The 12,188-nt window shown below is 35.5% G+C and overlaps 1 protein-coding gene across 1 annotated transcript in view; it reads left to right on the top strand.

The window, feature by feature from the left end:
• The window catches only part of ATP8A2 (ATPase phospholipid transporting 8A2), a 759,667-nt gene that overhangs the window by 414,038 nt on the left and 333,441 nt on the right, over positions 1-12,188 (top strand). The window lies entirely within an intron of this gene.

The raw sequence follows: 12,188 nt of genomic DNA, 5'->3' as shown, positions 1-12,188 counted from the left end.
AGTGGTCATCTAGCCCCTGCTTAAAGACTTTAATCAGATAAAGAGGAATCCACTACTCCTGAAAGCAGCTCATTTCATTTTTGGATTGATATAATTCTTAGGAAATTTTCCTTTTAATTAACCCTAAATTTGACTGTACAACTTCCAACCATTGTTCCTGTTTAGCACCAAGAGGCATATCTGCATCATCTAAACCCTCCATTTGATGGTGTCTCTTTAAATACCCGAAGACCACTGTCTTGTCTTCCCTTCTCATCAAGTCTTCTCTTTTAGCCTAACCATCCCATTTCCTTCATCTTTTTTTCTTAGTAGCTATTACAAACTGTTTGAAATGTTAGTCATAAAATAGGTATATCTCACAATGGCAAACCCAGTGTACAAAAATACAGATTTCCAAAAATGATGAATCATATGATCATTGATTTTGAATTGGAAGAAACTTTAGAGGTTATCTACTGTAATCCCCTCACCTTAGAAATGAAAAACCTGAGGCTTACAGAGAGAAAGTGCCTTCTCCAAGGTGTAATCACTGAGATTCAAGCCCTGATCTTTGGATTCCTCATCTACCACTCTTCCACTAAAAAGTCAGGGCATGATTTCTTTTAATAAAGAATCCTTCACTTTATAAAAGGATTTACTCTTCTATGCAATCTCCCCTGGTATTTATAAAATAATTTAACTCACATACATTTTTTTTAAAAAGTACATCTGTTGCTTAAATTCAGATACACAGATATCAAAAATGCAAATTAGACTTTATAATTCATAGGAATAATGTGAAATTAGTTATAAAAATCAGTTCTGATCAATATAACCATGATGTGAAATTGGGGAAAAATTAATGAGAATTGGGCAGAGAAGCTGAGAAATTAATATTTCCTCTGTCAATATTTAAATAAATTTGAACTTCCAGTACTTTAAATTTCCTTTTCATTTTCTTTTTCTGAGATATTTCTACTAGGAGAAAATAGACCATTTCTTGTAGGCAGATGCATATGTGTTTAGAAAAACAAACATTTAATGATACTTGTATGAGCGTAGTTCATTGCACATAGTGGTTACTTAATAAATATTAGTTGAATAGTGGAGAGCAATCAGATTATAAATGAATGGCCATGCTAAAGGAGTGTAAGACTAAAACAAACTTTGCAAGTCTAATAACATTTTGATGACCTGAATGAATATTACAGTAAAATTCTCCTTTTTATTGTATACATTTCAGGGATGAGGAGGGAGAAGTAAATAGATGGAAAGCATGAACTGAAAGGAAAATAATAAACTAAGCAGATTCTTTTAGTTGTTAATATTCACATTGTTGATAATATATCAAATAAATTAACAAATATTTTGGACTTAAGGTTTCATGCAATTATTAAAGTTATCTTCCAAGGGCAGAATATTCTAGCTCCCTTCTCAGTATTAGCTTCTTCATCAGCTCTGGAGACCACATTATAGTTACTGAATGTTTACTGAGACTACATGTCAAGATTCCTATCTGTGGAATTGTTGAAGAGGTGGGCATTTCTAAACAAAGCACCTAGCCCTCTATCCTTCAGCAGTTGAGTATCTACCTGTAGGATGGCCTAAATTACATTAAACATTGATGATATTAACAGAATGTATAAGTCATGCACATATATTGCACAAAAGACAGTCTGCAAGGTGAGAACTTATTACATTATCAGCAACATATGTATTATGCTTTTTCTGAAAATACTTATACATGTGAATAAGAGCTTCAGTGTATGGTAGTTGCTAGTAGTGCAATAGATGCAGCACTGGGCCTGGAGTCAGGAGGACCTGAGTTCAAATGTGGCCTCAGACACTTACTGGCTGTGTGACCCTGGGCAAGTTATTTAACCTTGCTTGCCTCGGTTCCTCATCTGTAAAATAAGGTGGAGAAGGAAATGGCAAACCATTCTAGTATTTTTGCCAAGAAAACCCCAAATGAGGCCAAGAGTTGGATACAACTAAAAAACAATTAAACAAGTTACTACAATATTTTTTTAAATAAAGCCTTTAATCCATGAAAAAGAAATTCGTTAGTAATATTAAACCGCTCACAGATTATTTTTTAGCTCACAGACTTTTGAAACATTGTGGAAATGCGTTTGAAGAAATGCTACCACTTACTTTGAGGGATATATTGCTTTGGTGTTGTCTGCACTGGGGCTATTCTTTGTCTTGAGGTAGATAGAACATTTATTACTATGTGACAGACACTGATAGATTCTGAATGCAGTTTAAAGCATACTATTTTTTATTTTCTGTATTTGTGTGTGTTTTTTCCTTTACACCTGTGTCTTTTTTTGTAACATAACTAATACAGTAAAATGTTTTGCATGATTGAAAATGTGTCATCTATATCAAATTACTTACCCTCCTGGGGAAGGGGGAACAGAGGAAGAGATGAAGAAATTTGGAAATCAAAAAAAAAATTTTAAATGAATTTTAAAAATTGGCTTTACATGTAACTCAGGGGAAAATACATTATTTTAAAAAAAGAAATCCCCTTTAGGCTGCACATGTTGGTGATCGGTGCCTTTTTGCTATGGATGACATGTTTATCACAAAAAAGCTTGGCAATTCTCAAGCCTCAAATTCTCTTTTTTGACTTTCTGTCCTGGTACTGTTTTCTTTTCACTGTGCCCTATTTTTGTGGCTTCTAGGCTTCTTTTCTTCCATGTTTTTCCCCTTGAAAAGCCAGCTTCTGCACCTTTTATATGTTGCAAACGATCCACTTAGGGAATGGAGGGTGTTGGACTCAGAAATAGTTGGTGGGAGAAGCAAGCCAGGAGGTCAGGGTTGGGGGTAGGAAGAAAGAACTCAGTACAAGAGAATTTTCTTACCTTGCTAAGTTTAATTAGTTAATACTTTAGCCTCAAGTTCAATAGACAGATTATTGGGTTGAGAACAGAAGTGTTAGCAAGAATAAAACCAATTAATTTGCCGAGAGTACACAGATATTTTTCTTGAATATTGTAAAAGATGTAGGATTTCAGGATAGGTATTACTTCTCCAGTGCATTATCCTTTCATCTTGCAAGAGTCTTCACCATTTTCTTATGTATCTCCCATAGACTGTCTGTCCAACATGTTTATAGCCTTTCTCTGTACCACTTGACTTTTCCATCTTTTGTCTCTCATTCCTGCTACATGGCTGTCTGATCTCCTTTTCTAGTCATATAAACACTCATGTTTGCTATAGTTGCTGCTTTGAGGAGGCCTTATTGTTATTTTTTGGCTTGAGAAATAATTCCTGTATTTTAAAGGATATTTGTCCCCCAGCTAATGTTTAATAGAATTCATCATTTACTGAGAAGGTAGAAGGCCTATAGGAAGTATATAAACCATCGCTAGTATGTTCAGTAAACAGTTCTCTACTCTCACCACTCTATTTTCTGTGGTTCTAAGTATCAGCCTTCTCCGTGCTCTGGATTTTGTCATGACAAAAGCCCTCCCTTTTTATGAAAGTGGATACTAATTTTGGAGTTATGGGCTGGTATTTGAAGGCATGATTTTGGTCTTTGGTTTTGAAAAATGATTGTGTATTATTGATAAAATATGTAATAACCTCTAAAGAATGATCAGTTTTTCACCACACATCAAAGTTACTTGAAATTTGTGTAGCCCCACAACAAGTTCAAAGCAAATAAAGGTTATATTCTCTCAGAGGAGATGTTAATGGGGCCCAAGAGTTAGCAATCATGATTTATGATTTTTGGTATCCATGGGATTGGAGGTGGAGGGGAAGGAGAGCACTATGCTAGACATTTCAACTTGATGTACCAATTAAGAGTTTGAAAAGTCATTATTTATTTCCTAGGATGTGTTTAGACTTTTGCCTTTCAGGGTAGATCCAAAGATAAACACTTATAAACACACTCAGATACCTCAAAAACAAGCAGCACTGTGAAGGAGATATGGGAAGCACAGAATCTTTAGGAAAGGAATCCAAAGAATGCATGGCCTCTTTGGCAATTAATTGAACAACTTTAAGATACCACTACAAACCAATTAGCCATGTTAAAATAATTGAAAATGAAGGTAAAAACACCATTTTCCTTCGTAGTTATATGTTACTGCTGGTGCTGTAAATTGGTCTTTTTGCAGCACAGTCTAGCAATAATGTAACAAGAGCTATAAAACTGTTCATATACCTTGACCCAGTAATTTCTCTTTGGGGTGTATATCTCAAGGCAGTAACCTCCCCCCAAAAGTAATTTATTCAAAGATGTTTATGACCATACTACTTTATTAGCATGAAATCAAAAATAACTAAAAGCTTATTTTAAAAATAACTGTCTATGCTCTACAAAGATATCTTCTCACCGCAACCCTTTTGTTGTCATTCAGCTATTCATTTGTGTCTGACTTTTCATGACCCCATGAACCATGGTATGCCTGGCCTTTCTGTCCTTCACTATCTCTCAAAGTCTGTCCAAGTTTACATTTGTTGTTTCCATGATACCATCTAGCCATCTCATCCTCTGCTATCCCCTTCTCCTTTTGCTTTCAGTCTTTCTCAACTCAGGGGTTTTTCCATTGAGTCTCATCTTCTCATTATAGGGCCAAAGTATTTTAGCTTCAGCGTCAGTATTTGATCTTCCAGTGAATAGCTTGAATTAATTTATTTTAAGTATTGACTGATTTGATCTCCTTGCTGTCCAATGTACTCTTCAAAAGTCTTTTCTAGCACCATGAATCAAAAGCATCGATTCTGCAGCACTTAGCTTTCCTTATATTCCAACTCTCACAGCTTTATATTGCTACTGGAAAAACCAAAGCTAACATTTATATGGTGTGTATGCTGTGCCAGGAACAATGTTAAGCTATTATCTGCCTTCATCCTCACAACAACCCTGGAAGGTAGGTGCTATTATCCTCATTTTCAGTTGAGGAAACTGAGACAAACATGGGTTAAGTGATTTGTCCAAGATCACATAGCTAGCAAGAGTCTGAGTCTGGATTTGAACTCAAGTCTTTCTGACTCCAGACCTGGTGTGCTCTCCACAGCATCACCTAGCTGCCCAGTCAGATTAGCTAATGGTTTATAAATTTTATTGGTCATTTAGAAGAACCAACTTTTTGTTTTATTTATCATTCTTCTGGAGGTTTTTCCAGTTGATCTATTTCCTTCCTAATTTTTAATAACTTTTCTTTTGTATTTATTTAAGTTTTACTTATTTGTTGGCCTTCTACTTTTTAAAAATGCATGTTCATTTCATTAATCATTTGTTTTTATTTTCTTGAAGTCTCTTTGTAAGGACATTATTTCCCCCCTGAAGACTGCTTTATCTGCATCCCAGACATTTTGATATGTTATATAATCATTACCATTTTCTTATACGTAGTTATTAATTGATTCTATGAGTTGTTCTCTGACCATCTCATTTAGAATTTCATTGTCTTCATTCGTATCTTTGTCTTTTGCTTGTGGTTCCTGAACCAGTTACTGTGTTTTCTGTGCCGTGGTCTGTAAATAATTATTAACAACTTCTGCCTTTCCACATTTGTTTGCAATATCTACATCCCGGTATATAGTCAATTTTTGTCAAAGTTCTGTTCACTGTTGAGAAGTATGTATATTCTTTTGCTTTCCCATTTAAAAGATGCCATAAGTCTTTAGATTCTAGTTTCTCTAGGAATATATTCCATTCCACATTTTTCCTTTTGTTTATCTTTCTGTTAGACTTATCCAAAATTTAGAGAGGGCTATTAAAGTCTCCTGTAACTGTTATGTTACTTTCTGTCTTCTTGTAGCACAGATAACGTTTCCTTTATGAATTTGGTGCTAAGGATTTGGAAGCATATGTTTATTACTGATATTAGTTTGTTGTCTGATTCCTTTCAGCATAATATAGATTTCTTGTTTGTCTCTTTATTTTTTGAATATTTGTTTTTGCTTTGTCAGACAGCATGATTTCAGCTCCTGTTTTTTCAGATTCAGCTGATGTATAATAATTTATTTTTCAATACCTTCAGTTTTACTTTCTGTATGTGTTTGTTTTTTAAATGTGTTTCTTAGAAGGAACAGAATATAGGGTTTTGTTTTCTTATCCAGTGTGTCACTCTTTTTCATTTTATTGGATTGTTTAATCCATTCACATTTAAAGTTATGACATTTAGGTTTATACTTTCCTCCATCTGTCTCTTACTATAGGTTTCTTTTCAAGTTTTGATTTTTCCCGTTTTCTACTATAAACGCAGTGCTATGTTTCTTTAGTTATTTTACCTTAATCTTTATTTTAAAGTTGCCCTGTTCCTACCGATTCTCTTCTCATCACCTCGGATTCACCTTTCTCATTTGTTACCTATATCCCTATGGGGTTTTTGCTTATTAATTCCTTTTTCACTCTTTTATCTGGTTATAAAATTCTTTCTCCTTTTTTTCCCTCAATTAGGCAAATAGATTGTCTCTCTCCTGTCCTTCAACTCCTTTGCTCTTCAGAACATATCATTCTTTTCCTTCCTATATTATTCAAATGTCTTTCTTTTGTTGAAGGTCTTTCTTCTGAACTTGTTATTTTTGAATTGAATTGCTAAATTTAGCCACTGCCTGTCTTGGTTTGCCATCTTGGTTTCTTTGATTTTTTTTTTCTGGACTCTTTAAATTGAAATTTTATTTTCAGAAGTTCTGGGCAGTTGTCTTCTATTATTTCCTTCATTATGGTTTAAAAGGTTTTTTGTCATAATATGTTCTGGGAAACATGATCCTTAGGTTGTCTCTGCGCACCATCCTTTGATCAGTGTATTTTGCTTTTATAGTGAGCATATTTTCTTTTAATGTTGTTATTTATCTCTTCTTCTAGGTTACCATTTGCTTCTGTGTATTCGCATGCCCAATTGTTTGTTCTCTTTTTTGTTTCATTGGTAAAACATTGCAGATTCCAGTTTTTCTACTTTGCCCATTGTTTTTGCTGTACAGACCATATGTTCTGCTTTCATAATTCTCATTTCCCTTTTGAGAAATGTGAACTCAGAAACTGTGTTGTGGTTCCATGTTCTCCCTAAATTCCACAAGGAGCTCTGTCTCATCATGTTGGGTCATTTTTCTTTGCTTTATAGTATATTTTCAAAGATTCTTGAACTCATTTACTGCATCCGGAAGCCACATTTTCTTCTCTTTTTACTGTTTTCCCCATTGATTTATTTGTTTATATTCAAGGTCTTTAAATTTTCATCTTCCTGAATCTGGTAATTTCTGCCTTCTCGTCCGCCCCACACCCCCACCTTATTTTTCCTATCACTCAGTTTCTGACTCCTCCCCTTTAATGGTGATTTCTTTGGGGGCTGAATCTCAGAGTATTTTAACCTCCTCTCATACTGGGCATTCATGGTTCATCAGCCTAGATCTCTGCCTTGACTGACTTTCAGGTAATCAGAACTGTCCCCAGCTGTTATGTTGTGCTCTTTTCCTCAGGCTTGATGGAGTGCTGCATAGGTCCCCTCATAAACAGTGTCCTATTCTAGTGACCTGTCCCACTCTCTCTGTTTCTTACTTCTTTGGCCTGGTACCTGCAGTGCTTTTCAGTGCTGGTGCTGTGGGGTTGTGGCTCCCATCAGGCTTTTGTTCTTGAAGTGCTGCTATGCTAGGTGACTGTCACTACGCAAGCAAATTTCTGTAGCCCAGAGCTGGGGTCTCTATATCACTGGAAAGACAGGAGGAAGGCAAGGTGTGGAGTTGGTTTTTGTTGCCAATTGTGACCCATGCATTAAGTCCTTGAGTCTGCTAATGTAGCATCATTGTCAGTAACATGGGAGGTGGGTGAAGGGTACTAAGTTAGCTCAAGGTCAGTAAACATCAGTTCGTGGGTTTATTTGTTTTTTTAACCTTTTCAATTCTGGGTGTCCTAGACCATGGAGACAACTCTAGTTGCTTTATCTTTGTTGCATAATTTCTGTTCTGGAAAAGTAATAGGGATCAGAGAAAATGTCTAGTCTTCCATATTGCTGCTTCCACTACTCATTTTGCTGTATTATACTGTCTCCCAAATGCCCAACAATATGGGAATGACAAAGCAAAATGTGTTTTATTAGAATAATAGAGCTTTAGGACCAGAAGGAACCTTAGAGATTATCTAATCCACCCCTCCTCCATTTATTTTCCAGATGAGGCATTAGAGACTCTGAGAGATGAAGGGACCTATCCAAGGTCATCTAATTCATAAATGGCAAAACCAAAACCACACCTCACCTCCCTTGTGGAATATGATATAGCTATTAAAATTATAAGCTGATGGGCTACGTTGTTATAAGAAAGTCTGTACTGTGAAGCAAGATTTTCTTAAAAGAATATTAACATTTATCCACTTATTCTCATGATATAAAAGTGCATAGGCAGACCTAAACCCATCAGAAAAGACCGTGGTGTGAGGAGGTTCTTTTTCCATAAAAAGTTGTTCAAGTTACTAATAAAATACAGGTTTAAAAAGAAGGGAGTGTGTCCTTCAAGTACAGAAACTTAAATCACTTGGATTAGCAGAGTTGGTAAGAGTGTGGAACATTGGTCATGAGCCCATCTTACAAATGGGTCAATTAATTTGGCTTTGTTCACTAGGCACAGACTACTATATTTTCCTGTCCCCAGATAAAACAGACCAGAAAAGAGAATATTACCAACACATAATTGCTAACAGTAAAGTGACTCAACAGCATATCGTGCCGGAGTCATTGGAGTAGTGACTATAATGCTAGCAATTCACAAAGGCTTGGAGTAAAGGGATATTTCAGAGGTCCCCAAAGTTGGTGATACTGTCCCTTGGGGGGCACTGGAACAATTCAGGATGGTGGTAATAGCCTTTGATGCATTCAATAAAAATAAGGGGATGGTTGAAGCATAAGGAAAGAAGAGAAGAGAATTTTGAAAAACCATTCATATATGTTTCATCTATTGTATAACAGTTCAAGTCATAGTGATTACATTACTTTCCAAATAAACACATAAAAGGCAAGCTATAACCTATCAGTGGTCAAATTTACCAATAGGTCTTAACAAGCAAGTGTTGGCAGGTGAGCATGTCATACATTGTTGGGAAGTCCAGCATGCATCAACAGGAATATGGGCATGTAATGACTTGTTTACAATATGATACTCTATAGTTATATGACACAATATTTCTTCATCAACATTTCAGTGCAGGGAAAAACCCCACCAATTTACAATAAATTATTAAATTTAAAATGTGTCATTTTTTAAAAAATAATTTTTTGGAAATGACATAAATTTTAAAAAAAAACAATAAAGGGTTAAAGATTTCCGGGGGGGGAGGTGTTGCTGAGTAATTTTTTTTCAAAGGGGTTGGTAGGCCAAATAAGTCTGGGAACCTCTGAGATAACATATCAATTACCACTGTAGCTGTCTGAGCTTCCACCCATTTTAAAAATCGTTTTAGTGACTGACATATATCCGATTTGTCAGAATGTCCATTTCCCTTCTTAAGGAACTCTGCTTCCCTGCTTGAAGTCTCTCTCCACTCTGGTCCATCCTGCTACCACAGGGGCTTTTCTTAAGTATAAGACAGCTCATAACACTTCCCTACTCAGTTAACTCCAGTGGCTGCCCATTGCCTCTGGGTTTAAATACAAACTCTTCTGTTTAGTTGTTAAAGCAATTTATAACCTAGCCCCAATTTGTCTTTCCAGCCACATGGTACCTTACTCAAACTTCTGCACTTTACAATCCATCCAAATTGACCTTTTCTTTGTTCCTCACATCCAACACTACATCATTTCTTATCTTCATGTCTTTGTACTGGCCATCCCTCATTCCTGGAATGCCCTTCCTCCTGACCTCCTTCCTTAAGATCATTCTGTTGTGTTAAGACCATTTAAGACATGAAGCCTTTCTTGATTTCTTTACTCCCTCCCAAACTGCCTCCAGTATAACTGTTGGTGTATATTTGTATTTGTTTATGCTTACTATGTCTCTTCCATTAAATTGTAAGACCTTTGCAAGTTAGAATTGTTTCATTCATTGGGCTTCTATCCCTGGCATAGTGTCTATAAGTTCTTTATAAATACTTGTTAATTGATTGAAAAAGGAAAAATGAGTCTGATATATATATATATATATATATATGTATATGTATGTATGTATATATGTATAAAACTTTGCCTCTTTGGGCATGTATAACTCTTATATTTGAGGGGCTTTGTTGGTCCTAGAAAAGAATTATGTTTAGTAGCCTCTGTGTGTTATATCTTTCAGCATATAAGTTGTACTCAGTATGTCAAAACTTAATGAAAACATAGTAATTGGAACTGTGCTACCAATTACACTTTGGTTGGCCTTCATATTGGTAAGGATCCAATATCTCTACTTGACGTAAATGGGATCATTCTTTAAAGTTTCTTTCAAAATGATGAAAACTCAATGTTAGATGTGTTTAGTTCTTACTGATTCTTCTACCTTGGCATTTTCCTCCAAGAGTATGTCATTAGGTTGTCTGGTTACTAAACATATCCTTGAATTATTTGTGTTGTGGCTTAGCATGTACTTGTGGAGGTGTCAGTCATATTGCTTGAATGCAGTTAATATAGAATTAATTGCTTTTCCTTTGGCTTCCAGTAGGAATATTATTTCTTGGCTGATTTTGTTTGGGTACAACCAAGTTTGTGGTTGTTATTCAGTGTCAACTTGTTAAGGATATAGCAGATGTCTGATTGAGTGTAGCAAAGATTTGAAGGACCTCATGATCAGAGAGCATTTCCAGAGACTTTTACTTTAAAAATATCTTTTTATAGTTTTCCCACTTAATAATATTTTATTTTTCCAATTACATGCAAAGGTAGTTTTCAGCATTCACGTTTATAAGATTTTGATTTCCAAATTTTTCTTTCTCCCTTCTTCCCCACCCCTCAAGACAGCACGCAATCTGATATAGGTTATATATCTACAATTATATTAAATATATTTCCACATTAATCTTGTTGTGAAAGAAGAGTCAGAACAAAAGGGAAAAACCACAGTAAGAGTACATTTCTATAGTTGACAAATAAGTTGACATGGATTTTATTTTCCTTGATTTAAAAAACAAAAAGTCCCACCAGGTGCCCTAGGTCCATTTTTAGGACCTGGTTATAGATCACCGTTAGTAGGAAACTGGAGTGTTGAATCAAAAAGTTAAGATGAGAGATGAAAGAAGAAGGGTACTTTATTAACAGAATAATTATCTCCAGTTTTTCAACTCTGGAATGACTAAAAATCAAAGCTATTCTGTCTCATTGATGTTCTGTAGTCTGAAATGGATACTGTTCTGATCTAGATTTAGAGCAGTGAAAACAAATGAGGTAATTAATTCTTTCATAAATGGAGCCCCTAGCCCACTACATAGAATCACTTGTCACCTATTCAGGGACTGATTATCCGTTATATTGTTTCTGCTCTCGTTAAAGTTGAAGAAAATTACTGTTCATGTGCAACTCTGTTAAATGGGTACACAGAAAGTTAAATTCAGATCTCTTTTTTGGGTTGCTTGCCTTACATACAAGTTAAAGTGTCTATGGTTTGGTGGGGGTGGGGTGGTTAAAGCCATAGGAAGAAAAATGTGATGTATCTATCCAATATGTACTATTTTGTTTTTGTTTCATAAGAAGAGTCAAACTATTTTTGATAACACTTTTGATAACACAAGAGTTGATTGTGGAAAATGAAAAAAAAGTATGGGAGAAATGACTAGAATTAAGGATTAAAAATGAAACTTCTGGATTATTTGCAAATCCTTTTTCTCATGCTACTTCTTAGTAACTCAAATAATCAAGCATTCAGACCAAGAAATGTTTGCTCTGTTGCTTCTCTCCCAGGGTCGACTAGGTGGTACATTGGGTTTGGAATCAGGAAGACTCATATTCATGAGTTCAAATCTAGCCTCAGATAATCACTAGCTGTATAACCCAGGGCAAAACACTCAACCTAGTTTGCCTCAGTTTCCTCATCTATAAAATGAACTGGAGAAGGAAATGGCAACCATTCTAGTATCTTTGCCAGGAAAACCCTCCCAAAAGTGGTCATGAGTAGTCAGATACAATTCTCTCTCCCAGGGCTCCTTTTGCTTCGATGCTGTATCCCATTTGCTTCGATGCTGTATCCCATTTGCTTCTTCCCCAAATTGGGGTAGGGTAGTGATCAAAGACTATGATCTATTCCATAGGGGATACAACCTAAGTTCTCTTCTACCCAGGAGAACT

This window comes from Trichosurus vulpecula, chromosome 2, assembly GCF_011100635.1.
Source record: "Trichosurus vulpecula isolate mTriVul1 chromosome 2, mTriVul1.pri, whole genome shotgun sequence".
In the NCBI taxonomy this organism is placed as follows: domain Eukaryota; kingdom Metazoa; phylum Chordata; class Mammalia; order Diprotodontia; family Phalangeridae; genus Trichosurus; species Trichosurus vulpecula.
Note: the sequence above shows the minus strand (reverse complement) of the source record. Positions and strands in the feature narration are given on the sequence as shown.